The sequence below is a fragment of the Geotrypetes seraphini genome, chromosome 9, assembly GCF_902459505.1.
Source record: "Geotrypetes seraphini chromosome 9, aGeoSer1.1, whole genome shotgun sequence".
NCBI lineage: Eukaryota > Metazoa > Chordata > Amphibia > Gymnophiona > Dermophiidae > Geotrypetes > Geotrypetes seraphini.
In genome coordinates, this window is record NC_047092.1 from 39,360,544 (window position 1) to 39,386,955 (window position 26,412).

The following is a 26,412-nucleotide window of genomic DNA, read 5'->3' on the forward strand; positions in this document are numbered from 1 at the left end:
TATGGCACTGCCATTAATAACGAACTGGAAAGACACTATCCTTTTGGACATACATTCTTGGTAGAATACATTATGGGGCTCATAATCAATAAAATAAAATGTCCATAAAGACCGCCTTAGTCAGTGCTTGGACATCCTAATCACCAGAACATCCTTTTTCCTGGACATCCAGTAAGATGTTTCTCCCGCTGTGCATCCAGAGTTCCAGGGGTGTTATGAGAGTGTTTTGGGTGGGCTTAACTTAGACATCTTGTGGCGATAATTGAAACTTTTCCAAGATGTCCTTGGATGGAACTTAGACATTCGGAGCTAGACCTGTTTAAGAAGCATCTAAGTGCCACAAAGGTACCCAAACTGACCAAAGGACCATTGGATACATTAAGATATGACCCCCTTTACATACTGCTCACTAACCCCCTCCCACCTCACAAAGATCTAATGAAAGAGTACATACTTGTCTCTAGAACAGAAGCAATTGATATGGGAAAAACTAGTAGAGCATCACTAGTGGTTGGGTTAGTGAACCATAGAGAGGAGGGCCTAAGCCCATAAGCCACTCTAACCACTACATTTATGGTGGAAAGTGAGTCCAGTAAAAGTCACTAAAATCCTACTATATTGCCATATAGTTGCCACCTGTAGTCATGAGGGCTATTAGGCTGGTAGGCAGGTGAATCTAGTAGGTTTGGAGGGAGTTGTGGAGGGTATATTAGTGACAGGCAGAAGAACACAAACGGGATAGTACGCCTTAGAACAGCAGACGGGATTTATGTGGAAACAGATTCCGAAAAAGCCAAACTACTGAACGATTACTTCTGCTCAGTCTTTACCTGCGAGGCACCTGGACACGGGCCACAGCTGGAAGCAAAGCCAAGCAAGGAAGACCCATTTCAGAATTTTAGGTTCTCACCAGCTGATGTTTACAGCGAACTGTCAAGACTCAAGGTGAGCAAAGCCATGGGACCAGACAAATTACACCCACGAGTGCTCAGGGAGCTGTGCGATGTCCTGGCGAAACCGTTAACCATGCTCTTCAATCTCTCCCTAAGTACGGGGAGAGTCCCCCTGGACTGGAAAACAGCTAATGTCGTTCCTCTGCACAAAAAGGGTTGCAGAGCGGAGGCTGCGAATTACAGACCAGTGAGTCTCACATCAATAGTGTGTAAACTCATGGAAACATTACTTAAATGTAAATTAGATACGATTTTGGATGAGGGGAATCTAAGGGATCCTAGTCAACATGGATTCACTAGGGGTAGGTCATGCCAATCCAATCTTATCAGCTTCTTTGATTGGGTAACAGGAAAGCTAGACTCGGGAGAGTCTCTGGACATAGTGTACTTGGATTTCAGTAAGGCTTTCGACAACGTCCCACACCGTAGACTTTTAAACAAGATGAAATCGATGGGGTTAGGTGAGACACTAATTGCATGGGTCAATGATTGGCTGAGTGGAAGACGTCAGAGGGTGGTGGTCAACGGCACCCTCTCTGAGACATCGGAGGTGACCAGCGGAGTGCCAAGGGCTCGGTCCTGGGTCCACTCCTTTTTAACATATTCATAAGGGACTTGACCCAAGGGCTTCAGGGTAAAGTAACTCTATTCGCTGATGACGCCAAACTATGTAATATAGTAAGTGAAAGCAATCTGCAGGATAGTATGACGCAGGATCTGCTTACGTTGGAAAACTGGTCCTCGACATGGCAGCTGGGCTTCAACGCTAAGAAATGTAAGGTTATGCATCTCGGTAGCAGAAATCCATGCAAACCTTACACCTTAAATGGAGAAACACTAGCTAGGACTTCAGAAGAAAGAGACTTGGGAGTAATCATCAGTGCAGACATGAAGGCCGCCAAACAAGTAGAGAAGGCCTCATCCAAAACAAGGCAACTTATGGGATGTATCAACAGAAGCTTCGTTAGCCGCAAATCTGAAGTCATAATGCCACTGTACAGAACCATGGTGAGACCTCATCTGGAGTACTGTGTGCAATTCTGGAGGCCACATTACCGTAAAGACGTGCTTAGAGTTGAGTCGGTTCAGCGGATGGCCACTAGGATGATCTCGGGGCTCAAGGGTCTCTCGTACGAAGAAAGACTAAACAAATTGCAGCTCTACACTCTAGAGGAGCGCAGGGAGAGGGGGGACATGATTGAGACATTTAAATACATCACGGGACGTGTCAAGGTGGAAGAAGACATCTTCTTTCTCAAAGGACCCTCGGTCACAAGGGGGCATCCGTTCAAACTCAGAGGAGGGAAATTCGATAGTGACATAAGGAAGTATTTCTTCACAGAAAGGGTTGTAGATCACTGGAACAAGCTTCCAGAACAGGTGATCAAGGCCACCAGCGTTATTGACTTTAAGAATAAATGGGATGCCCTAGTAGGATCCTTACGAGGGTCGAGTTAAGGAACTAGGTCATTAGTACTCAGACTTAATGGGGTGGGTCAGTAGAGTGGGCAGACTTGATGGGCTATAGCCCTTTTCTGCCGTCATGTTTCTACTTTGGGGTTATATGATGAGATATACTTCTAGCACTCTTTATGTGAAGTCCACAGCAGTACTCTGTGTCCCAGTCAGTAATATCCATAGGTTCAACATCTACTCTAGCCTTCCAATCCATCTCTAAGTCTTCTGCAAGCTTTACCTTTTCCTCTTCCCGCCTGGGGTAAGTATGTTTAAAAGCACTATTTACTGACCTATCTATCTCTGATTTGGTCCACTTTCAAGGTCTTCCATTGAACAGGAATGCTTTGCACTCAATATCTCTCCTATCTCCTTATACACCTCCCAGAGAACTCCATTCCTCAGATCAGCTGCTCTTGGCTGTATCCTTCTCCTCCACTGCCAATTCCAGACTGCATTCTTTTCATCTAGCTTCCCCATGTGCCTGGAATAAACTACCTGAGTTTGTCCTCCACGCTTCTTCCCTTTCCTTGTTTAAAAGCAGACTGAAAACCTACCTTTCTGATAGAACCTTCAATCCATAGCCCTACTCCCCACTGTCCACCACCCTAGGTAGCAGATTGACCATTCTCCCTAACTGTATCCATAACATCCTGTTTGTCTGTCTTGTCTGTGTAGATTGACACTCCTTTAATGTACTGTGCTACGTACCCTTCTATGAGTTCCATGGAACCTCCCAGATGCTTCCCCTTTGTCTGTTGTGAAATAAATTTCTTCCCTTACTCCTCCCCGAGGGTAAACATATTTTATTTTATTTTACTGCTTCCTATGGATTATATGGGCTCCTCCTCTGTTCTAGAGCCTTACATCTCCTAGGCATGTTGTATTGGCCTGGCTTCCCTATATATTCTGGTGATTTTGTAACAGATGGACTTCTCACCTACCTGTCCTTGAACTGGGATCCCTTGTCTCTGTCACAGTATAAATTCAATATACATTATAAAATCATAGATGTAATTTCAATAGCCTACTAAAGACTTCTTTTGAGATCAAGGTTTGTCTCGACAGCGCTAGAAATACTCTGATTTTCAACATATAATTATTCTGCTGGAGAGTGAATAGTTCTAGGAAGGCAGAATAAAGTTCATTCATTCAGCAGGTCAAAGTTCCGATGAAACTACAAATTAATTCTTATATACTGTATGTGTCTATTAATCATTGTGTTGCATATGTTGTGACTCAGTTATGAGAACAATTTTGTAAGGTTTTGCGTTTACCAATTATTCTGAGAAACCATGGCTGTATAGTTTAGGGAATCAGGCATCCCATCTAGTGGTGAAAACCAATAACAGATGGTAACCAGAAAAAAACAAAAGCCGCAAGAAGACATTCAACTATTTGGCTCTGCTATTAACTTCCTGTGGCTGCCCATATGTACAAATGTAATTTTGGAATGCTTTATATACAACAGTTTTAATTACTGCTACTGCTTAAACTGTTTATTTTCACACTATCAGAATCTCTCCATATTATAGATATAAAACAGATTTCTTTAATGCAACTGCAGAAATGTTATGGTCTCCCATCAGTTCATGATCTGTAAACTGCAATGTGTGTCTGAGAAATACTCAAACTCAAAGTTATTTTTTTAAAGTACATATCATTAGTTAGTAGTGATTGCAATAAACCAAATCCTGGCATGTTTGGCCTTATTTCCGTAATATTTTCTCAGACTCCGCTGACTTTAGTCTCCAGAGTGCTGAATTAAAACCACTGCATATATTTTGATGCCTCTTGCTATCAAAAACATCCTTTTCTGCTGGAAAGATCTTTCCATAGTTGAGTTTCATGCCTGGTGGAACAATGTTTGTCAAATAGCCAAATTTGAAGGTGTCTTAGCCGAGAAACATAATGCTTTACAAACCTATACACCGATTTGGTCTCCTGTACAAGAATATTGCAATAGCTTAAAGATGCACTTCTAACAACACTGATGTCATACCTGATTTAGAATTTACCCTAACGATGTATATAACTCTTTTATTGTATAACTCTGTCATTCGCTGTTTCAATTGTTGTTATACTTTTCTTCTGTTTTACTCAATAAAAATATTTGAACTTAAAACAAACAAACAATGCATATGTCTTAAAATATTTCAAACTAGTGTTACATTAACGGGTGCTAGAGTAGATGTCTGTCTGTCTGGGTTTTTTTTTTCTTTGTCTCTCTCTCTTCTTGTACGCTGTCTGTCTGTCATTCTTTCTATCTGTGTCTCTCTCTGGCCCCCTGTCTGTCTTTCTTTCTGTCTCCTACTCCCTGGCCCCCTGCCTGCCTGTATTTCTTTGTTGCGCCATGCCTGCCTGTCTCTCCGTGCCCCCCTTCCTATATCCATAGTGTCCCATCCTATGTCCTTAGTGTCCTCAGTGCCTCCTTCCTATGTCCTTAGTGCCCCCTGTTCCGCCTTCCTATGTCCTCAGTATCCAATCCTATGTCCTTAGTGCCCTCAGTGCCTCCTTCCCATGTCCTTAGTACCCCTTTCTATGTCCTTAGTGGCCCCAGTGCCTCCTTTCCATGTCCTTAGTGCCCCCAGTGTCTCCTTCCCATGTCCTTAGTGCCCCCAGTGCTTTCATCCTGTGTCCATATTGCCCCCAGTGCCTCCTTCCCATGTCCTTATTGCCCCCAGTGCCTCCGTCCTGAGTCCTTAGTGCCCCATTGTCTCCATCCTGTGTCCTTATTGCCCCCAGTGCCTCCTTCCCATGTCCTTAGTGCCCCCAGTGTCTCCTTCCCATGTCCTTAGTGCCCTCAGTGTCTCCTATGTCCTTAGTGACCTCAGTGACCCTTCCTATGTCCTTAGTGCCCCCCAGTCCCTCCTTCCTATGTCCCCCTCACTGCCTTCCAGACTTTGTCCCACCCCACCCTTCGAAGCCAGCCTGCCTGCCTGCCTCCCTCCCATCTCCATTTGCAGTATAACCCTTGAGAAGCATGTTTCCATTTCCCCATGCCACTACCGCCACCGTGCAGCCGACCCCACTGACCCTCCCATTGTGAGTCGACTGACGGGCCTCCTGGCTCCGGCAATGTCCGCAGCGCTCTGGACACATTGCTTCGCGGTCTTCTGCTGCCCTGATTTCCTCTGCCGCGTCTCTGATTATGTCATCAGGGACTTGGCAGAGGAAACTGGGGCGGTGGAGGGCCGCAAGGCAGTGCGTTTGTAGTGCTGCTGGAAGCGGGAGGTTTGTGGTAGTCTCGCGGTGGGAGGGTCGGGTGGGAGGGTCAACGGAGGTTCGTGTGCAGCAGAGAAGTGGGCAACGATGATGAACTGGCTTAGAGGAAAACAGAGCCCTAGGCGCGCATGTGCACTCCTACCTGCCAGGGACCTACTGATCAAGGAACACGCAAGTGGGAGTGTGCATGCATACTTAGGGTTTTATTATTATAGATTCTCTGTATATTAATGGATATGAAAATAGAAGTCTGTTATTACCACTGAACCATAAGTTATTGTATCTGTTCTGCTCTATGGCAGAAGGAAATAAGTCCATTCTGGCTGATTTGTGGGAAAATGGGGAAAAAACATGTTTTGCTTGGTTTCTCTGCAATGAACTTGGGGGATGATTCTATAAAGGGAATCTAAAGTTAGGTGTCTAACTTACCTCCCCCCCTTTACTAAGCTATGATAGAGGCTTCTGCTAAGGTCTTTAGCGCTAAATGTTTTGACGCTGCTCCAACGTTCATAGAATTCCTATGAGCATTGGAGTAGCATTGGGGCATTTAGCACTCCGGACTGTGGTACAAACTTCTACCATGACTTAGTAAAAGAGGACCTTAATTGGCAAAATACCCTTAATAGCCTCAATAATTGCTAAAATAATAATAATAATGATTAATTGGAGATAGGCGCTTATCCAATTCTATAAAAAATAGGCCCCTATCGCATAGTGTTTGGCAGTGCCTAATACCTACATAGAAACATAGAATATGACGGCAGAAAAGGGCCTTCGGCCCAACAAGTCTGTCCACTCAAATAACCCTCCCCTCTAAGTTCTTCTTTGAAGTGAACCCACATGTTGATCCCATTTGATCTTAAAGTCAGTCACGTTACTGGCCTCAACTACCTGAAGTGGAAGATCATTCCAACGATCGACCACCCTTTCGGTGAAGAAGTACTTCCTAGTATCACCATGAAATCTCCCGCCCCTGATTTTTAGTGGATGCCTTCTTGTCGCCTTAGGGCCTGTAAGGAAGAAGATATCTTCTTCCACCTCAATACGGCCAGTAATGTATTTAAACGTCTCTATCATGTCACCCCTCTCTCTGCATTCCTCAAGAGAGTAAAGGTGCAACTTACCTAGTCGTTCTTCATAAGGGACATCCCTAATCCCTGAGACCATCTTGGTGGCCAATCGTTGAACCGTTTCCAATCTTAGCACATCCTTCCGGTAGTGTGGCCTCCAAAATTGTACACGTGGGCGTTTCTATGGGCAGAGCGTGACTTAGTCACCACTAAGGCCCTCTTTTACAAAGGCGCGCTAAGGCCCTGATTCTCCAAAAGTGAGTCCCGATTTTAGGCAGCTGTAGGCGTCCTACAGCTGTCTAATCAGCCAATCGGGATGCACGTTTTAAAAAAAAAATGCTCCCCAGGGAGGCCGCCTATATTGAAGGCGAGGCCCGCAAGACACCTAGGCCCTGATTCTGTATAGGACGCCCGGGAGAGGCGTCCTATTCAGAATCGGCCTACACTAAAACCCCGATTCTGTAACCGGCGTCCATGTTACAGACGCTGGTTAGAGAATTGGGTTAGATTAGGCAAGGCCCGCTACACTTATCGCGGCAAGGGATCTCTCTGCCGCTAAAAGTATAGTGGGCCGTGGCCTGTCCGATCGGATGCCCCCCCTCCGACACTACCGACCGCCCCCCCCCCCGACATTACCGATCTCCCTCCCACTCCGACACTACCGATCGCTGGCAGAAGGGTGTCCAATCCCTCCTGCCCGAAGACGCACCCCCCTCCCCGGCGCTAACAATCCCCAATCCTCCAAACTAACCTGTTCTTCAGGCCAGACGGTTCTTGCCCGTCCAGCTGGTAGGCCCGCCTCATCGAAATGAGGCAGGCTCGCCCCTTCCCGACCCATCCTGCCGAAGCCTAAGGCCTGATGGGCCCAGGCTCTAGAAGCCTGGACCAATCAGGCCTTAGGCATAGCGGGTCCGCCCATCCCCACTTAATCGAAGGCCTGATTGGCCAAGCAGAGAGATCCCTTGCCGCGATAAGTATAGCGGCTGCGTCTACTTACAATGTAGACCAGCATTTTGCTGGCCTACATTTTAAGGTTTCTTCCTCCACTAGGGAGACGCGTAGGGCTACCTAGGTTCGCCTAAGGCCCGCCTAAGGCCCTTAGGCGAGCTTAGGCGTCTTGTGGGTCTCCCTAGGCTCCCGGAGACGCCTTCAGGCCTGCCTGGGGAGTATTTTTTTTTTAAAACGTGCATCCCGATTGGCTGATTAGACAGCTGTATGACGCCTACAGCTGCCTAAAATCGGGACGCACTTTTGGAGAATCAGGGCCTAAGTGGTTTAGTGTGGATTTAGCCCACACGCTAAATCAACGCATGCGCTAACGTGTCCATAGGATAACATGCACGCGTTAGCATTTAGCGACTGTTTAGTGTGCGCTAAAAAGCTTAGCGCACCTTTGTAAAAGAGGGGGTAAGTGCAATTCTGCAAAAACAGGCGCCTGAAATTTAAGGCCTACATTTCAGGCGCCTAAGTTTTTACATAGGCGCTACTAGTTGCAATTCTGTAAACGGCACCCAATTGTTATTGATACGCAGTCGGTGCTATTTTTCTAGGCACCGTCAGATTTAGGCCCCGTTTATAGAATGAGCCCCTTAATGCCTTTTGCCTCGGAAATATTTGGAGAACCTGATGTCCAAGATACATTACTACGGGACATACTTTCTAACTTCAGTGGAGGCATAGCCAAATGGTTAGTGCAATAGGCTGCACAACTTCCAGGTTACTTTAGTAGGGTGGAGGAGAACAGGGGAGAGTGTGGCGCAGTAGTTAAAGCTACCGCCTCAACACCCTGAGGTTGAGGATTCAAACCCATGCTACTCCTTGTGACCCTGGGCAAGTCATTTAATCCCCCCATTGCCCCAGGTACATTAGATGGATTGTGAGCCCACCAGGACAGAGAGGGAAAAAATGTTTGAGTATCTGAATAAATTCATGTAAAACCGTTCTGAGCTCCCCTGCGAGAACGGTAAGGAAAATTGAATAAATAAAATAACAGCTCAGCAATGAATTTCATTGGCTAATAGGGCTTTTGCATCCCTGTCTGGAATGCGTTTCCAGAGGATGTGGTATGAACAATTAATGTAGCTAGTTTTAAAAAAAGGTTTGGACAAATTCCTGGAGGAAAAAGTCCATAGTCTGCTGTTGAGACAGACATGGGACAGTAGCATGGAATGCTGCTACTAGTTGGGTTTTTGCCAGGTACTTGTGACTTGGATTGGCCTTTGTGAGGATGGGATTCTGGGCTAGATGGACTATTGTTCTGACCCAGTAAGGCTGTTCTTATGTTCTTATGAATACGATCCCCCCTCCCAAATAGGAGAGCTGGCTACATCTCCAGGAGAAAGTATCATCCTGGAAGGAAGTTACAGCAGACCAGTCACTTGTTCCAGTCCCCGTTAAATGGACTGTAGTGAACATATCCTTTAGAGAGCTGAGTATAGCTCAGTAATGGGCTTTGGATAAAGGCTTGCCATTTGTACCTTCTGTACTTTGATACATGACCTATTTCTTCAGTGTAAGATAGTTTTATATTGCAATATCTGAAATCTGTTGAGTAAGTATTTTCAAGAAGCAACGGAGTTCTTTTGCCAAATGATTTTTAGATTAATACCTCTAGTCATGGGCAAGTATAAGCTAGGGGAAGCAAGCATTCACTTGATTTTCAAAAGTACTGCATGTCCCACTCTCCCTGCCCCTCTACAAACAACGAACACAAAGTAGATGGATTTATTTATTTTATACATTTATAACCCACTTAAATATAATAATTAGACAAGGAAGTCTTTCAGGCCACCAGCGGGAGACAGCGTATCCAGATTGTTCCCGAAGAGAGGCAGCGTGGGAGCCCTGCTCCGCCCCCCTCCCTGACCGAAAGGGAACATTTAAAAGAGCACAGCGCCAACGGCGCTCAGCCATTCGGCGCGCCTTTGTGAAGCGCCTGCAGTGACGACAGTTGGATTCTGAAGCTAACAAAATAACAGGCTCCAATCAGCAGGAGCACACCAGCACTTTACGAGCGCGATGGAGGACCCAGGATCCCAGAGGTACTTTCCGGTATACTGCACAGAGTGCAATATGTACGACTACCTCCCCTTGGGAAGGCGGGAGTACATATGCAGTCGGTGTCAGGAACTGGAAAGCCTGAGGATGGAGGTCGGCAGATTGAGGGTCAGGGTCCAGGAACTGGAGGGACTGGAGGGACTGCGCACCACAGAGGAGACGAGCTGGTCAACCCAGAACACAGACGGAGCAGGCCCCATTGTGGACCAGGTGAGAGACCTCGAGAGATTAATCGAGGAGGCCTATAGGAAGGTGGAGGAACGGGACCAGCAGCTGCACAGACGGATGTCGGCAGACGAGACCCAGGATCCACAAGGCGACACCGGGGAAGGACCTAGCGGAGGAACCACGCAAGAGGAGGAGACCGCGACTCACCGGGCCCCCGAGGGAGAGACACCGCACTACACCAAGGACACGGACCTGAGGCAGAGGAGGTTGCTGAGGAAAGGGAAGTCTGCTATTGTGGTGGGAGACTCGATCTTGAGAGAGGTAGACAGTCACGTAGCTGGAGGAAGGGAGGACCGGCTAGTGACTTGTCTCCCAGGGGCCAAGACACGAGACATCACTGATAGGATCGAGAGGATCCTGGACGGAGCAGAGACAGAGGAGACTGCGGTAATAATCCACGTCGGAACAAATGATGTGAGCCGGAGGAACTTCAGCATGGCCACACTGACTGACCAGTTCAGGGTCCTGGGACGAAAGCTGAAGCGGAGCACACGGAGGATAGCATTCTCGGAGATCCTGCCTGTACCGAGAGCAGATGCAAAGAGGCAGGCAGACCTCCAGGCTGTGAATGCATGGTTGAGGAGATGGTGCCAGGAGGAGGGCTTCCACTTTGTGAGGAACTGTACGTCCTTCTGGGGAAAGAGCAAGCTCTACCGGCGGGACGGCCTGCACCTGAGCACAGCGGGAACTAGACTACTGGCAGCCAATGTGAGGAAGGAGATCGAGAGGGCTTTAAACTGAGGAGAGGGGGAAAGCCAACAGCTGATCTGATGTTGACGCTTCGGACAACAGTATCCAGAACAGATGCTGAACGGGCTGACTGCAGGGTGGAAGCAGAGGGACCGGAGGATCTTATGATCAGACAGCGAGGGAAACATCAGGTAAAGGGAGCTTGCTGGGAGAAGACTAAGGGGCATGGAGACACAGGGGGACTGGGTGGCACGAGGGCGAAAGCTGAGGGCAATATAGAGGTACCACAAGGCGAGGGGGATCAAACAGAGGCTCAAGGGATGATAGCCCAGGAGGGGGCCGGTAGGGCTAGAAAACCCAGAGGAAAAGCGGTGAAGTGGGGTGGCGGGAATGTGGGGAAGCTGAAAGCTAAGAGGGTAAAGGCTGAGGGCAAAGCAGAAGCACAGGGAACGGGAGAACTGCCCGAAATCCAAGGGCAGGCGGCCCAGGTAAATGCAGAGGTGGAGGAAAAACGACGGGACCTGCGGTGCTTATACGCAAATGCAAGAAGCCTCATGGCCAAGATGGGTGAACTAGAAGTCGTGGCCAAGGGGGAGGACCTAGATATAATTGGAATTGCAGAAACCTGGTAGACAGAGGAAAATCAATGGGATGTGGCACTGCCGGGGTACAAGCTCTACAGGAGGGACAGGACCCACAAGAAGGGGGGAGGCATAGCACTATATATAAAGGACTCTATCCACTTGGTCGGGATTGATATGGCAACGAAGGCAGAGGGGCTGGAATCGCTATGGGTCAAATTGCCGGGAAACAAGGGGCAGGCATAAAACTGGGGCTGTACTATCGCCCACCTGGTACGCCAGAAGGAGTCGGACACGACTTGGAAGTGGAATTGAGACAGGAATGCAGGACTGGAAGTGTAACAGTGATGGGGGACTTCAACTACCCGGGAATAGACCGGAGTACGGGTCACTCCAACTGCACTAGGGAAACAGATTTGTAGAAGCTGTGAGGGACTGCTTCATGGAGCAACTAGTCAAAGAACCGACGCGAGGGGGTGCTACTCTTGACCTCATCCTAAACGGATTAGGGGGGCCTGCAAGAGGGGTAGAAGTGGGAGGACCACTAGGCAACAGTGATCACAACGCGATCAGATTCACATTAGAAAGGGGGACACCCATAGTAAGGAGGACCGCAACAACTGCGCTCAACTTCAAGAAAGGGAACTATGTTGCTATGAGGGAAATAGTGGGGAGGAAGCTCAGAAACATCTTTAGGATGGAGACTGTGGGAAGCGCCTGGACCCTATTCAGGGACACCCTGCAGGAAGCACAAAGAAAGTACGTCCCCAGTTTCAGGAAAGGCTGCAAGAACAAGCGATCAAAGGACCCGGTTTGGATGTCAACTGAAGTAAAGAGGGCAATAAATGACAAAAAAGTATCCTTCCGGAGATGGAAAAAGGACCCAACAGAGGAAAATCACCAGGCGCACAGGAAATGCCAAAAGGAATGCCACCAAGAGGTTAGAAAAGCGAAAGGGGAATACGAAGAGGGGCTGGCCAGGGAGGCGAAAAACTTCAAGGCATTCTTCAGTTACGTAAAGGGGAAGCGACTAGCGAGAGAGGAGGTGGGGCCGTTGGACGATGAGGATAGGAAGGGAGTGATTAAGGAGGATAAAGAGGTAGCTGAGAGGTTGAACATGTTCTTCTCGTCGGTTTTCACGAGCGAAGACACATCTAATATACCGGACTCAGAGGAGCTCATGAGTGGGGAACAGGCCGAAAAATTGGAGCACATAGAGGTAAGTAAGGAGGATGTCCTCAAACAGATAGACAGGTTAAAATGTGGTAAATCACCGGGCCCGGACGGGATCCACCCAAGGGTTCTGAAGGAACTAAGACAAGAAATAGCGGGCACAATCCAGCATGTTTGCAACCTATCCTTGAAAACTGGTGAGGTACCAGAGGACTGGAAATTGGCGAATGTCACACCTATCTTCAAGAAGGGATCGAGGGGTGACCCCGGGAACTACAGGCCGGTGAGCCTGACTTCAATTATAGGGAAGATGGTGGAAGCTATGATCAAGGACTGCATTTGCGAGCACATCGAGAGGAATGGCCTACTGAGAACAAGCCAGCACGGATTCTGTAAGGGAAGGTCGTGCCTAACGAACCTTCTGTACTTCTTTGAGGGAATAAGCAGTCGGGTGGACAATGGGGAACCCATAGACATCATTTACCTCGATTTTCAAAAGGCTTTCGACAAGGTGCCACATGAAAGGCTGCTTAGGAAGCTGTGGAACCACGGGGTGGGAGGGGATGTGCACAGATGGATCAAGCACTGGTTGTCGGGTAGACTGCAGAGGGTCGGAGTGAAGGGCCAATATTCTGACTGGCGGGGAGTCACAAGCGGTGTGCCACAGGGATCGGTGCCGGGGCCGTTAGTCTTCAACATATTTATCAATGACCTGGAAAAGGAGGCAAAGTGCGATGTTATAAAATTTGCAGACGATACCAAACTGTGCGGTAGAGTTAGGTCCAGGGAGGAGTGTGAGGACCTGCAAAGGGACCTGGACAAGCTGGAAGACTGGGCAAACAAATGGCAAATGCGCTTTAACGTGGAAAAATGCAAGGTCATGCATATAGGGAAAAAGAACCCGTTGTTCAACTACAAATTGGGGGGGGGCATTGTTGGGAGACAGCAGACTTGAGAGAGACTTGGGTGTGCTGGTGGATGCATCACTGAAGCCATCTGCACAGTGCGCAGCAGCCTCAAAAAAAGTCAACAGGATGCTGGGCATCATAAAGAGGGGCATAACAACCAGGACGCGGGAAGTCATCATGCCATTGTATCGAGCGATGGTGCGTCCACATCTGGAATACTGCGTTCAGTATTGGTCGCCACACCTCAAGAAGGACATGGCGGTACTTGAGAGAGTCCAAAGGAGAGCAACAAAACTGGTAAAAGGGCTGGAACACTGCCCATACGCCGAGAGGTTGGATAGGCTGGGGCTCTTCTCTCTGGAAAAAAGGAGGCTCAGGGGAGATATGATAGAGACCTTCAAGATCATGAGGGGCATAGAGAGGGTGGATAGGGACAGATTCTTCAGACTGAAAGGGACAACAAGTACGAGGGGGCATTTGGAGAAACTGAAGGGAGATAGGTTCAAAACAAATGCAAGGAAGTTTTTTTTCACCCAAAGGGTCGTGGACACTTGGAATGCGCTACCGGAGGAAGTGATCAGGCAGAGTACGGTACAGGGATTCAAACAGGGATTGGACGGATTCCTGAGGGATAAAGGGATCGTGGGATACTGAGGGAGGAGCTGGGATGTAACACAGGTATAGAAAGCTAACCAGGTAATAAGTATAGAAACCCAACAGGTCGTGCATGTGCAAGACCGGAGGGTTAGGACTACGATGGGAAGATAGGACTTCAATGAGAAACCAAGGTGGCAAGGGAGCCCCTTCTGGTGATTCAGACAGGTCGTGACCTGTTTGGGCCGCCGCGGGAGCGGACTGCCGGGCAGGATGGACCTATGGTCTGATCCGGCGTAGGCACTGCTTATGTTCTTAAGTTTAAATGACATCAGAAGGGAGCCGAGGCTGGCAAGAGCAGCAAGTGGAAGATGCTGCTCACGCCGGCGAACTTTTATGCGTAGCCGATTTTTATTTTAAGAAATAAAAACCCAACCAACAAAGAACAGTCAACAGATGAAATACAAAAAAGCAGAACCATTATAGTCGTACTATGCACACATGCCCATCGCCCGCACATCCCCAACCACAAATCCATAGTCAAAGCATGAACCCCAGTACAGTAGGCTTGGACTCTGATAGCCCACTGCCGAAGAATGAGAGCCCTCCCCTATCACCCCCCCCCCCCAACACACACACACTACTGAAAAGAGACCTGAAAATGAAAAGGCAAACCAACAGAACAGACAATATGAAAAAAAACGACATATCATGAAATTATAATATTCCTGTCATGCACCCCAGACCTCCCCCCCCTCCCCGGCACGCCGACCACTCCCAAAACCCTAGCAGGGAACAGGGTTTAAAAGAGTTCAAAATGTCACGCCGGGCTCTCAGTGACAAAGATTGAATATAAGGATCCCAAAGTTGAAGAAGCTGCCGTTTGCATTGAAGGTTGTGACAGGCAGCTGTCTTCCCCAGGAGCAACAGAGCATGCAAGCGATTTCTCCAGGCCCAAAAGGTATCCCTGATGCCGGTGAACTTTTAAAAGAGGTACACAGGAGGAGTGGAGAGGAGGAGAGGAGCTGGTGCCAGCGTCCCCCCGTGGAAACGACACCTGGGGCGGTCTGCCCCTGCCCCCCCCCCCTTTACTATGCCACTATGTGTGCAACTTATAGAATGCTATAAGATACCCATGTATCTGCATTATCTGTGTGCAAGCATTTACACCAGTTCTTTGACTGGCATAAGTGCTCACAGCTTACCACATTTGTGTCTTTATACCTAGTTGTGTTTAATATTCTACAAAGGACAGTAGATATTCTAATTCTAATTCTAATTCTAATTCTACTGTCTACTATTTAAAACCATAAACGGCGACAGCCCAACCTACCTAAACAATCCAAACTACATCAACTAGACACAGGAAAACCCACACTTCATTCACGCACCCTCCAATCATAGAAGTCAAATGGAAAAAAAACTATATGATAGCCTCCTAGCTACACAAGCAGCAAAACTCGACAGCCAAATCTCCAATCGACTGATTATGATCCCAGACTACAAAACATTCAGAAAAGAAATAAGGACTCTACTCTTCAAGAAATTCCTGTAAATGACTTAATGCGTATAAGCTAGCTCCTTCCCAATTCCCAATACCACTTCCCAATACCTTCCCGATTCCCCAAAGCAACCTCATCTACTCTTTATCTCCTCTAGAAATAACCAGATATCTTCTTCATGTAATACCTTTTTTGTAATTCTTTCATAATCCGCCTTGAACCGCAAGGCATTGGCGGAATAGAAATCGCTAATGTAATGATATATAATTTTATTTATAGAAAAGATTCCCAACAGGCTAAATTGACCTCGAAGAGCCCAATTTTAAAAGGTGCACCTTAAAAACTACTTATACCATGAAACACAGGGCTCCTTTTACTAAGGTGCGCTAGCGTTTTTAGCACGCGCTAAACCCACGCCAAGTGCCAGCCCGATGGAGGCGTTAGCGTCTAGCGTGTGCGGCAATTTAGCGCACGCTAAAACCGCTAGCTCAGCTTAGTAAAAGAAGCCCATAGTATAGGGTGGTATGGCTCTACAAATAAGCGTCCACAAACAGCTTAGTTTTCAACAGTCTCTTAAAACTAAAGCCGTCAGTGCATAATCTTAGATGTCCCGACAACTTATTCCAAAGGGGCACTCCAGCCAATGAAAACGTCTCAGATTCTGTAGCTACATATCTAACGCTTTCTTCAGTTTGAATATTTGCCCGCATGCGGTTAGGTTCTGCTTAGCCATTAAACAGAATATTTAGTGATAGAGCCCAAATATGGCCTAGGATTGAAGATTCAGTTTCAGTCCAGTCTGTGGGTATCAGCAGCTTAAAACCACCAACTGCTGCAGGCTGAATATTACTCTGAATGATTTTTTTTTAATTAATATAATATTAACATGAATGTGAAAATGTGTTATCAATAAAATCACTAGAGCTTGTCTTTTTTTTTTTTTTTTTTTAAAAAGCAAAGTCAAATATCATCATATAACAACAAACTTTTATTAATTATGACAGGGGTTGCCATCCAACATATAACCAATAATTGGAAAAATCATAAAAACCTTAGCTACACATTTTGGTGGAATTCGTTATGCCATATATTTAAAATGGAACGTGCAATAGCAGTACAAAGAGGGACATATACTAACTTTATAAAAATATGGGGGCCATTGGCAAAATATTGTGATGAATAGTCATTGATTCTTCTCTTTTCCTTTTTTTTTTCTTTTTTTTAGCACACAAAAGGGGGGAGGGAGTTGGGAATAATCTAATATAATAAAACGCTAAGCCGCGCATGCGCACTCCCACCTGCGTGCATCCGTTTTCCGTGAGATGTAGGGCACCTGAGGTAGGAGTGTGCATGCAAGCGAATCTCTCTCTCTCTGGCCGGTCGGCGTCGGCAGCGTCTTCGTTCCTTTCCCCGGCACACCCGAACCCCTGTTCAGCCTCCCATCCGACCCTACCTTCGGCTCCCTTAGTCCCTTGCCGCCGCTCCTCTTCTGTTCCCGCCCTACGGTCCCGACAAATGTCCTTACTCCAGCAGGGGCCGCAGCACTCTAAACACGCTGCTTCGCGGCCTGCTACTGCCCTGATTTGCTCTGCCCGACATGGGCAGAGCAAATCAAGGCAGTAGCAAGCCGCGAAGCAGCGTGTTTAGAGTGCTGCGGCCCCTGCTGGAGTAAGGACGTTTGTTGGGACCGCGGGAAGGGGGCGTCAAGGGACTAAGTTGGCCAGTAGTGCTGTTTTTCCGTGCTGGAGGTCTGCGCGAGCTCTCCCAGAGCCTGGCCCGCACCAAGACGCGCTCCTACGGCACTACGGCTAACACGCGAAAAGAAAACAAAAGAAAATAAATAATATGTTGGCCCCCGAAGAAGCGGAAGGTGGAGGAGGGGCGTGAGGAGCCGGAGAGCTGTATGTAAGTGTGTGTGTACGTGTGTATAGCCGAGGAGGAAGTGCAGCAGGAGCAAGGAAGTGGGGAGAGTGGATTTCCCCTACTTGGATGTCAGCTATCAAGAGGATTGGAGTAAAAGCTTTGGTGTTGCGATCCTCACTCTTTTCCTGGGGCTACTGCTGGACAGGGGGGAGCAGGACGTAAAGGAGAAGAGCTACTGCTGGACAGGGGGAGCAGGGAATGGGGGGGGGGGGGTGCTGCTGGACAGGGGGAGATAAAAGGAGAAGGGCTACTGCTATATGGGGGGAGTAGGGAAAGGGGGGGATGCTGCTGGATAGGGAGTAGGTAAAAGTAAGGGAGAAGGGCTGCTAGCACCCGTTAATGTAACGGGCTAAACAACTAGTTTTATATAATATGTTATAATATGCTATATAATATGTGTGCTTATTCCTTTTGAAAATGTGATAAAGGAAGGGTGGTTTGGGGGGGTTATTGCATCACTAGATTTTTATGTGGTAGAGATTAATGTGCTATTGTGGAATAACTTGTACAATATATTCTTTTATGCACTTGCTGTTCAATTTGAAAATGAATAAAGAATTTTTTTTAAAAAAAGCAAAGTTCTTTGCAAATATTAATTAGAGAGAAAAAAAATATCTGTTAAAACATAACTGTCATATAAAACTCAAAACGCAGCAATTTTTGGCTACAACAGAGCTGCAAAATTCTAATATGTATCACAAATATAAAATCAGCAGCAATATGGATGCCCTTGGAGTACAGAATATAATTTATGTTCATAGACTGAAGTGACTGCTTCACTCATTCATGTTTTCATACTCAGCCAGTCATGAGGCAGTCACTCCGGCTCCTGCAAATAAATCACGTAGCATTAATCCTGCAAAGGGAGATTTTTTTTCATGTAAACAAAAATCAAGAGAAAAGGCCAAATGAGGCAAAAATGAAATATGAAACAGCATTTTTTTTTCCCTCTGTGTGCATCTCAGCCTTTGCTGTGCTAATGTCTGCCAGTCAATGAAGATGTGCCTCAGAAGTGCCCCTTACAAGCTGCAGGAGGAGAAGGTTACCTTAATTCTCCTGGGTATGTGATCAGAAGGACAGAGCGGGACAGAGACGGCAAAAGCAGTGAAAATGAGAAGAAAAGATATGCATATTGTATATACAGTATGGGGCTCATAATTGAAAGAGAAAAACGTCCAAAAACTGGCCTAAGTTGCCACTTGGTCGAACATTGTCAAAATACGTCCAAGTGCCTATAATAAAAATGGTGCGTTTCAGGAGGACTATCGAGGGCGGGAGTTGGGCGGGACGTGGGCTGGCTTAGACTTAGTTGTACTGCATGTATAAGCGAAAGTTATACAGCACAGGATCGACGGAACTTGGACGTTGTGTCTTAGACCACAGTTCTTCAACCGCCGGTCCGCGGACCGGTGCCGGTCCGCAGGAAATTTTTGCCGGTCCGCACAGGGCCGGCAAGATTGACCTACTTCAACTTCCTGCCGTTCCGCGCAGGGCCGGCAAGATCAACATCCAAAGTCTGCGCTGGGATGGAGAGATCTTGGGGAGCCTCCGACAGTGGCTTTCTCTCCTCTCTGCAGCTCTCCTTTACTTCCCAGCGCAGCGATTCACGAAGGCAGCCTCGGGGCTTTTGCTGAGTCGCGGCTGCCTCTGATGATGCAACTTCCTCTTTCCTCAGAGGCGCGACCCAACAAAGGACCCGAGGCTGCCTTCGTGAATCGCTGCGATGGGAAGTAAGCAGAGCTGCTGGGAGGGGAGGAGGGAAAGGAATCTGGGAAGCTGCTGGGCAAGGAAAAAAAGGGACAGCTGCTACTGGAGAGGGAGAAGGAGAAGGAGAGATGCTTCTGGGAGGGGAGGAGGGAAAGGAATCTGGGTAGCTGCTGGACAAGGAAAAAAAGGGACAGCTGCTACTGGAGAGGGAGAAGGAGAAGGAGAGATGCTTCTGGGAGGGGAGGAGGGAAAGGAATCTGGGAAGCTGCTGAGCAAGGGACAAAAAGGGACAGCTGCTACTGGAGAGAGAGAAGGAGAGTTGCTGCTGGGAGGGGAGGAGGAAGAGAGTTACTGCTGGACAGGAGGAGGAGGGAAGGGAGAATGAAAAAAGGAAGGAAACAGCTGGCAGAGAGATTAGAGGAGGGGAAGGGGAGACACAGGCATGAGAAAGTAGAGAGATTGATGATAGGAAGGGGTCAGCAGAAAAATAAGCAGAGAGGGACAACGATGATAGATCTGATTTAGGAGAGATAAAAATGAAGAGAGCAGTGAAGCTGGAATGAATCATGTAAAAAGGAGAGAGGGGGCACAAGCTAGATGGAAAGGGGAGAGGGGCATAGAAAGAAGATAGATACCATATGGAAGGGGGAGAGGACAGACAGTGGATGGAAGGGGCAGATGCTGGATTGAAGAGACAGAGAGGGCAGACGCTGGAAGGAAGAGAGTGAAAAGAAGATTGAAAGCAGAGACCAGAGATGACAAAAGGTAAAAAAAAATAATTTTATTTCTATTTTGTGATTAGAATATATCAGATTTGAAATATATATCCTGTTAGAGCTGGTGTTATACATAACTGGGGACTGCAAAACCCAGGCAGTGCTTCTTTAGCTTCCAGCTGGCTTTGGACGCTCTCTGACCAGGAGGCAGTTGCCCTAGTTGCACTCCCCTAAAACTATTCCTGTCATGTGTGACTGCAGTATTCTTTTAGCATGATATTTCTGTGTAGCATTCTGTAATAATTTGGCTTGTTCGGTTTTCTTGATAGTAGAGGGGATATATGTGAAGGGGAGGGGAGACAGGGGTTTTGTTGATCCTTGCTCTGAATTATTTGTATTTATAAAATGACAATTGTACAGAATATTGTTTCTTTTTATACTTTAATAAAATACATTCAATATAAAATCATAACTAAGGCTAGTGTGGATGGGATCAGATGATTTGTGGGGACCGAGCTCGTGGAGATGGGGCGGAAACGGTGTTTTTAAATTTTAGTCCTAGTAGTTTGCCGGTCCACAAAATAATTCTTTTTTTTCTGCCGGTCCATGGGTGTAAAAAGGTTGAAGAACACTGTCTTAGACCATTTAAAACATGGTCTAAGTCACAAAAACCCACCTAAAGTGACCAATAATCACTGCAAGCACATAATACAGACCCCCACACACAACCCCAGTGATCACCGACATCCTCCACCCCCATAAAAATATTAATCACAATTTGAAAATTGTACCTCCAGAATATACCTGGCAGCCTGGCATAGGAAAGCCTAGTCGTGCTGCACAGAGGCGTCTTAAACCATGTTGGGGGTAGGTTAGGGATCGATAGAGAGGTGGACCCATGCCCATAAGCCCCTGTAATCACTGCATTGATATTGAAACATGTGCACTCCCTATATACCCCCAAAACCTTTTTTTACTAGCATATAAGTGACTCCTGCAGCCATAAGGGCTATTGGGGTGGTAGATAAGTGGGTCTAGGGGATTCTGGAGGCAGTTGAGGGGCTCACCATGACCTACCTATAAGGGATCTGTAGTGAGATGAAGACATGGCACCCTTTTTGTGAAGTGTAAGGTACCCCACTATTTAGATGCCATGTCTGGGTGTTCAATCCATCACTTTGCAGACCCCTCCCACGCCCAACAGGTCATGTTCTAGGCGTTTTTGAATTGGACAAAAAGTTGGATGAAAATGTGGTATAAAGATGGACGATTTAGCGGCTTGGACGAACAGATCAGCAAGACGTATAGTTAGACGATTTTTGAAATGAAAAAAAAATTTGGACATATTTTTTGAAAATGTGTCCTAAGCTATTTTTTACTTTGGACAACTTGCGACTTGGATGAAAACGGACTTAGACGTTCCTTTTGATTATGCCCCTCCACATGATTACAGAAGACAAAGAAAAAATGCTAAACTCATCCCAAGTAATTATATACTGTAGATCAGTGTTTCTCAACTCGGCCCTGGATTGCCTCCTTGGATATCCACAATAAATATGCATAAAGTTGATTTGCAAACACTGCCTCCATTATATGCAAATTTCTTTCATGCATATTCATTGTGGATATCCTGAAAACCTGACTGGCCAGGGGGTACTCCAGGACCGAGTTGACAAACACTGCGGTAGATGATATTCTGCAAGTCTGAATCCAGTGCAATTGACTGAGAATCTGGGGAATCGGCTTTTATTCCCACTGTAGCTCCTTGTGACCCTGGGCGAGTCACTTACACCCCCCTCCCCTTTTTTTTACAAAACTGTGGAAGCGGTTTTTAGCGCAGGCCGGCATGCTGAATGCTCTGCGCTGCTCCCGACGCTCAAGTGTCGGGAGCAGCACAGAACATTCTGCACAGAGGCCTGTGCTAAAAACCACTTTTGCAATTTTGCAAAGGGGGGCAGGGAGTTAATCTTCCATTGTCTCAGCTACAAACTCTTAGATTGTGAACTCACTTTCTATATTGTTTTGCCTAAAACGTTTGTGGGATAAACACCCTCATGTACATTGTACATAGCATGGCCTACTAAGGTACGCTAGCGTTTTTAGCGCGTGCTACAATGCCGCGTGTGCTAACCCAGCACTACACAGAAAATACTAACGCCAGCTCTATGGAGACGTTAGTGTCTAGCGTACGCTAAAACCGCTAGCGCACCTTCGTAAAAGGAGCCCTAAAAGTTGCTCCACTCTGGGATATGGAACAAAGCTGGAGTGTGGTTTTCTAGATACCTATAAGTAACATTTAAGGATGTTATTTGCATTCATCAATTCAGTTGGCAAATTGTAGGTCTTTTGAGACAGTAGGTCAGGGGGCAGCAACCTATGTCACAAATGCCACAAGGTGGCAAGGCAGGAGGATCTGTGTGGCGTGTTAATGTTGCTGGCGGGGCTGCCCAAGCCCTGCCAGTTGAAGATGTTCTCTGCCCGCGCTCCCTGTGCTGTCTGGGCAGTGGGAGAGTCAGAGGTATGCTTCCAGACCACTGATGCAGGACCCCTGTGAATGCTCAGTTTATGAACTGAACGTGCATGGAAAGGGCCAGCATCTACAGCTAAAAGGGTCGCCGACTTTCTTGCTGCTCAGGCAACACGGGGATCTCGGACAGAGAACATCTCAGCTGGTGGAGTTTGGGCTTCCTCGCCAGCCAAACTATTAAATTTAAGGCGGCAGTGTGTGGAGGGAGGGGGCACAAAAAGGAAATGCATGGTGGCTTGTGAACATTCATTATAATTCAATCTGAAAAAAGGTGGCGCACACGGTACAGTAGGTTGCCAACCCTTGCACCAGTAGGATAGCATGGGCGGGGGAGGGGAGGACTGCCCTGGGCGCCGTCATGGCGGGGGAGCCGGCACCTCTCCTGCTCTCCACTCACCCACCTCTTCAAAGTTTTGCCACGTTCAAGCAGCACTCCTCCCTGCTGCTCGCGCCAGACTCGGCACCTTATTCTGAGATCGGTTCCTGATCGTCGGGCCAGGAAGTGATGTCGGAGGGAGAGCTGAGGGCGGCACGAGCAGCAGGGAGGAGGAGATGCTGCTCGATGCTGGCAAAGATTTGAAGAGGTATTCCGGGGGCTTGTGCCCAGCAGGGAAGAGTGCAGTGGGTCACATAGCGTGGCGATGCCGGGCGCCAGCACCTCGGGCACCTTCTTCCTTCGCTATGCCACTGATTAAAATAATGAATATATGTAAGTATGTCTGCCGAAGATATGTGCAGTGGGTAAGGGGCGATGGCGCCCCCCCCCAACCCCTCTCCACCGCATACGTGCCCCTTCACCTTTTTAACTTTTCCGGCATGAACAGCATGCCCACATTGGTGTTGGCTTGCCCTTTGATGTCACAGCCTAGGTGCGGGTCACGGAAGTGACATCATAGAGAGCGCCGATGCTGACGCGAGCAGCAACCTGACGTCAGGGAATTTAAAAAGGTATGGGGGGAAGGCAAGGGGCTCGCAGACGCAAGGAGAAGAGCGGTGGGGCTGAGAGGAAGAGGGGTGCCGTGCCCTTAGGAAGACCGTGCCCGAGGCGGACTGCTCACCCTTTACTAAGCCACAAATGCCCTGAGGACGCTTCTTTTATCAGTTACATGGTTCCTACAAGAAGATATAAGTCTAAAATGGATGACTAGAAATTCCCCTTTTTTAAGATCATTTCATTCTGAAGATCTTTAAGACTATTGAAGTAGGCCGATTTGGCCAAAATATGTACATGTTGAGTCGCTGAGATTTTTTTGGATGAATAAAGGACTTTTCAAGAAAGAAAATTGAATTCACTAGTCTACATTGGACATCTCCACTCTTTGTTTTATGTCATTATAGTTTTTGGATTTGGTTCTCCTTTTCTTTGTTCTTGTATCTTACATAGCACATATTTTACAAGTAAGCATTCACATAGACAGGACATGGGTAGGACACACAGTTGCATAATAAAAAGGGGTGTGGGGGGAGGGGGCGGTCTGCCTAGAGCACGGTTTTCTAAGGGCGTGGCACCCCTCCTCCTCTCACCCCCCAACTCCTCTCCTTGCCTGCACACACTCTATGAGCGTCGAAGCAGAGCATTCAACGCGCCAGGTAACGCTAAAAACAGCTTGTACGGTTTTGTAAGAAAGGGGGATTAGTGTCTGGATGAACCAAGGCAAATGTTTATTTGAAACCAATCTCAAATGTGATCAGTGTATCTTTAAGACTAGACCCAACACGGTCTGTGTTTTGGCAACATGTGCCTCCCTCAGGAGTCCTATTTTGATGCAATTTGGACATACACATTCAGGTTATAGACACTCTGGGGTTCATAATCAAAACAGAAAAACGTCTAACAACTGGCCTAAATCGGCACTTGAATGATCTAAAAGACAAGTCGTCCAAGTGCCAATAATTGAACCGGGTTTTAGACGTATCTATAAATGACTTAGGCCTTCACAGTGCTGCAGTACACCCAGAGCTTAAAGGGAGTGTCGAGGGCGGGATTTGGGCGGGACTTGGACGGGACTTGGGCCGTCCTAGACTTTAGTCGTACTGCATGTATAACCAAAAGTTTTACAACACTGCCTAGACGGAACTTGGACGTTGTGACTTAAGCCATCTAAAACCAGGTCTAAGTCAGAAGAAGGTATCCAAAGTGACCAGATAAACATTGCAGACACAAAGTACAGACCCCCACACACTGCCCCAGTGATCACTGACACCACCCCCAACATAAAAATCATAACAACTTTACATATCTGCCTCCAGAACATCAGCACCTGGTAGCCAGGCATAGGAAAGCCTAGTAGAGCTGCACAGAGGTGGCTTAAGTAGTCTTGAGCAGTGGCGTACCTAGGGTATGTGGCACCCGGGGCCCATCATTTTTTGACACCCCCCCCCATGTAAAAAAATATTTTTTGTAATGACCATGAAATGGAATAAATGGTCAGAAGAGAAACAGGCAGTGAAAATTTTCTTATATTCCAAACATAACATAACATAAATTATGTCTGAATTGTCATGACATCAGAAGTACATATGGAGTAGTTGCAGGTGATGCTTGGGACAGTTCTGATTGTGTTAGTTCGGTTTTATGTGTTTTTTGAATAAAAGGGTTTTTATTTCTTTTTGAAGGTTTTGCAATTGGTTGTAGGGTTGGGGGTCGAGTGTTGCAGCTCGAATGGCTAGGAGGTTGTCGAACAGTTTTTTTCTTTTGACGTTTTTGGTTGGAGGGTGTGTGAATTGTGCGTGAGTTCTCCTATGTCTGTTTGAAGTGGATTGAATTATTTAGCTGAAGAAATTAGTTACCCCCTCATCCCACACACATTAATTCTCTTCTATTTTTGTTCCCATTATAAAAAACACTGATAAGTTCCCAGAAAAAAAATACATTAAAATAAGAAGTGAAAACAAAGGCCCCTACAGATGAGAACATAACATAAGAATAGCCTAACTGGGTCAGACCAATGGTCCATCATGCCTAGTAGCCCATTCTCATGGTAGCCAATCCAGGACACTAATACCTGGTCAAAACCCAAAGAGTAGCAACATTCCATGCTACCGATCCAGGGCAAGCAGACACTTCCCCCATGTCTTAATAACAGATTATGGACTTTTCCTCCAGGAATTTGTCCAAATCTTTCTTAAAACCAGCTACACTATCTGCTTTTACCATAACTTCTGGCCACTTCATTTTTAAGTTTAGATCTTTCCTTTCAAACAGAGACCTTGCTAGATGTCAAATACAGCACAAGGTAACTTCACATGGACTTAGCTGTGCAGGAAATGTGAATCTCCTCATATAGTGCAAAAATGTGCAAAGGTCTGTTTTTTTCTTTCGATCACTACATAGCCTAATGCCACACAAGCAGCGCTGTTACAAACATATTCTGTAGGTCAATGCTAAGAATAACAAAGGATGACATCAGAGGAGGGGCGGGACCGCAGCGCAGGAAGCAGCGCCCAAGCAGCTCAGGGATAGCTGACCTCGCGATCCTGCTGCTTGCTGCTTCACAGGTGGTGCAGGAAGGTCAGTGGGGCGAGCGGTCCTTCGGGGGTGTGGGGGGGACTGAACGGCAAGGCCGGGAGCACCCCTTCAGGGCTGGCACCCGGGGCGGACCACCCCTCCCGCCCCCCCCTTGGTACGCCACTGGTCTTGGGGGTGGGTTAGTGAACCATGGAGAGGAGGACCCAGGCCCATAAGCCACTCTAATCACTGCATTCATGGTGAAAAATGTGCACCACCCCCCAAAAAAACCCTAACCCTTTTGTACTGCCATATTACATTACATTACATTACTGACTTCTATTCCGCCTGTACCTTGCAGTTCAAGGTGGATTACAACAAAAGATGACTGGACATTCCAGGAAAAATTACAAATTAAGGAGCTGGTTACATAATAGAGTTGTGAGGAGGGATTAAAAGATAGGTAGAAGAATAAGGATTACATTTCAGAGGGGTTACGTAGTGGATGTTGGAAGCTTTGATGAGTTATGGGGGAATATTACGGGAAGAGAGGGGAGAGATATCGGTGGGGAGGAAGCAAGGGGGGGTTAAGATATCTGGATAAATTTTTTGAATAACTTTTTTTTTAATAAGTGGCTCCTGCAGCCATAAGGGC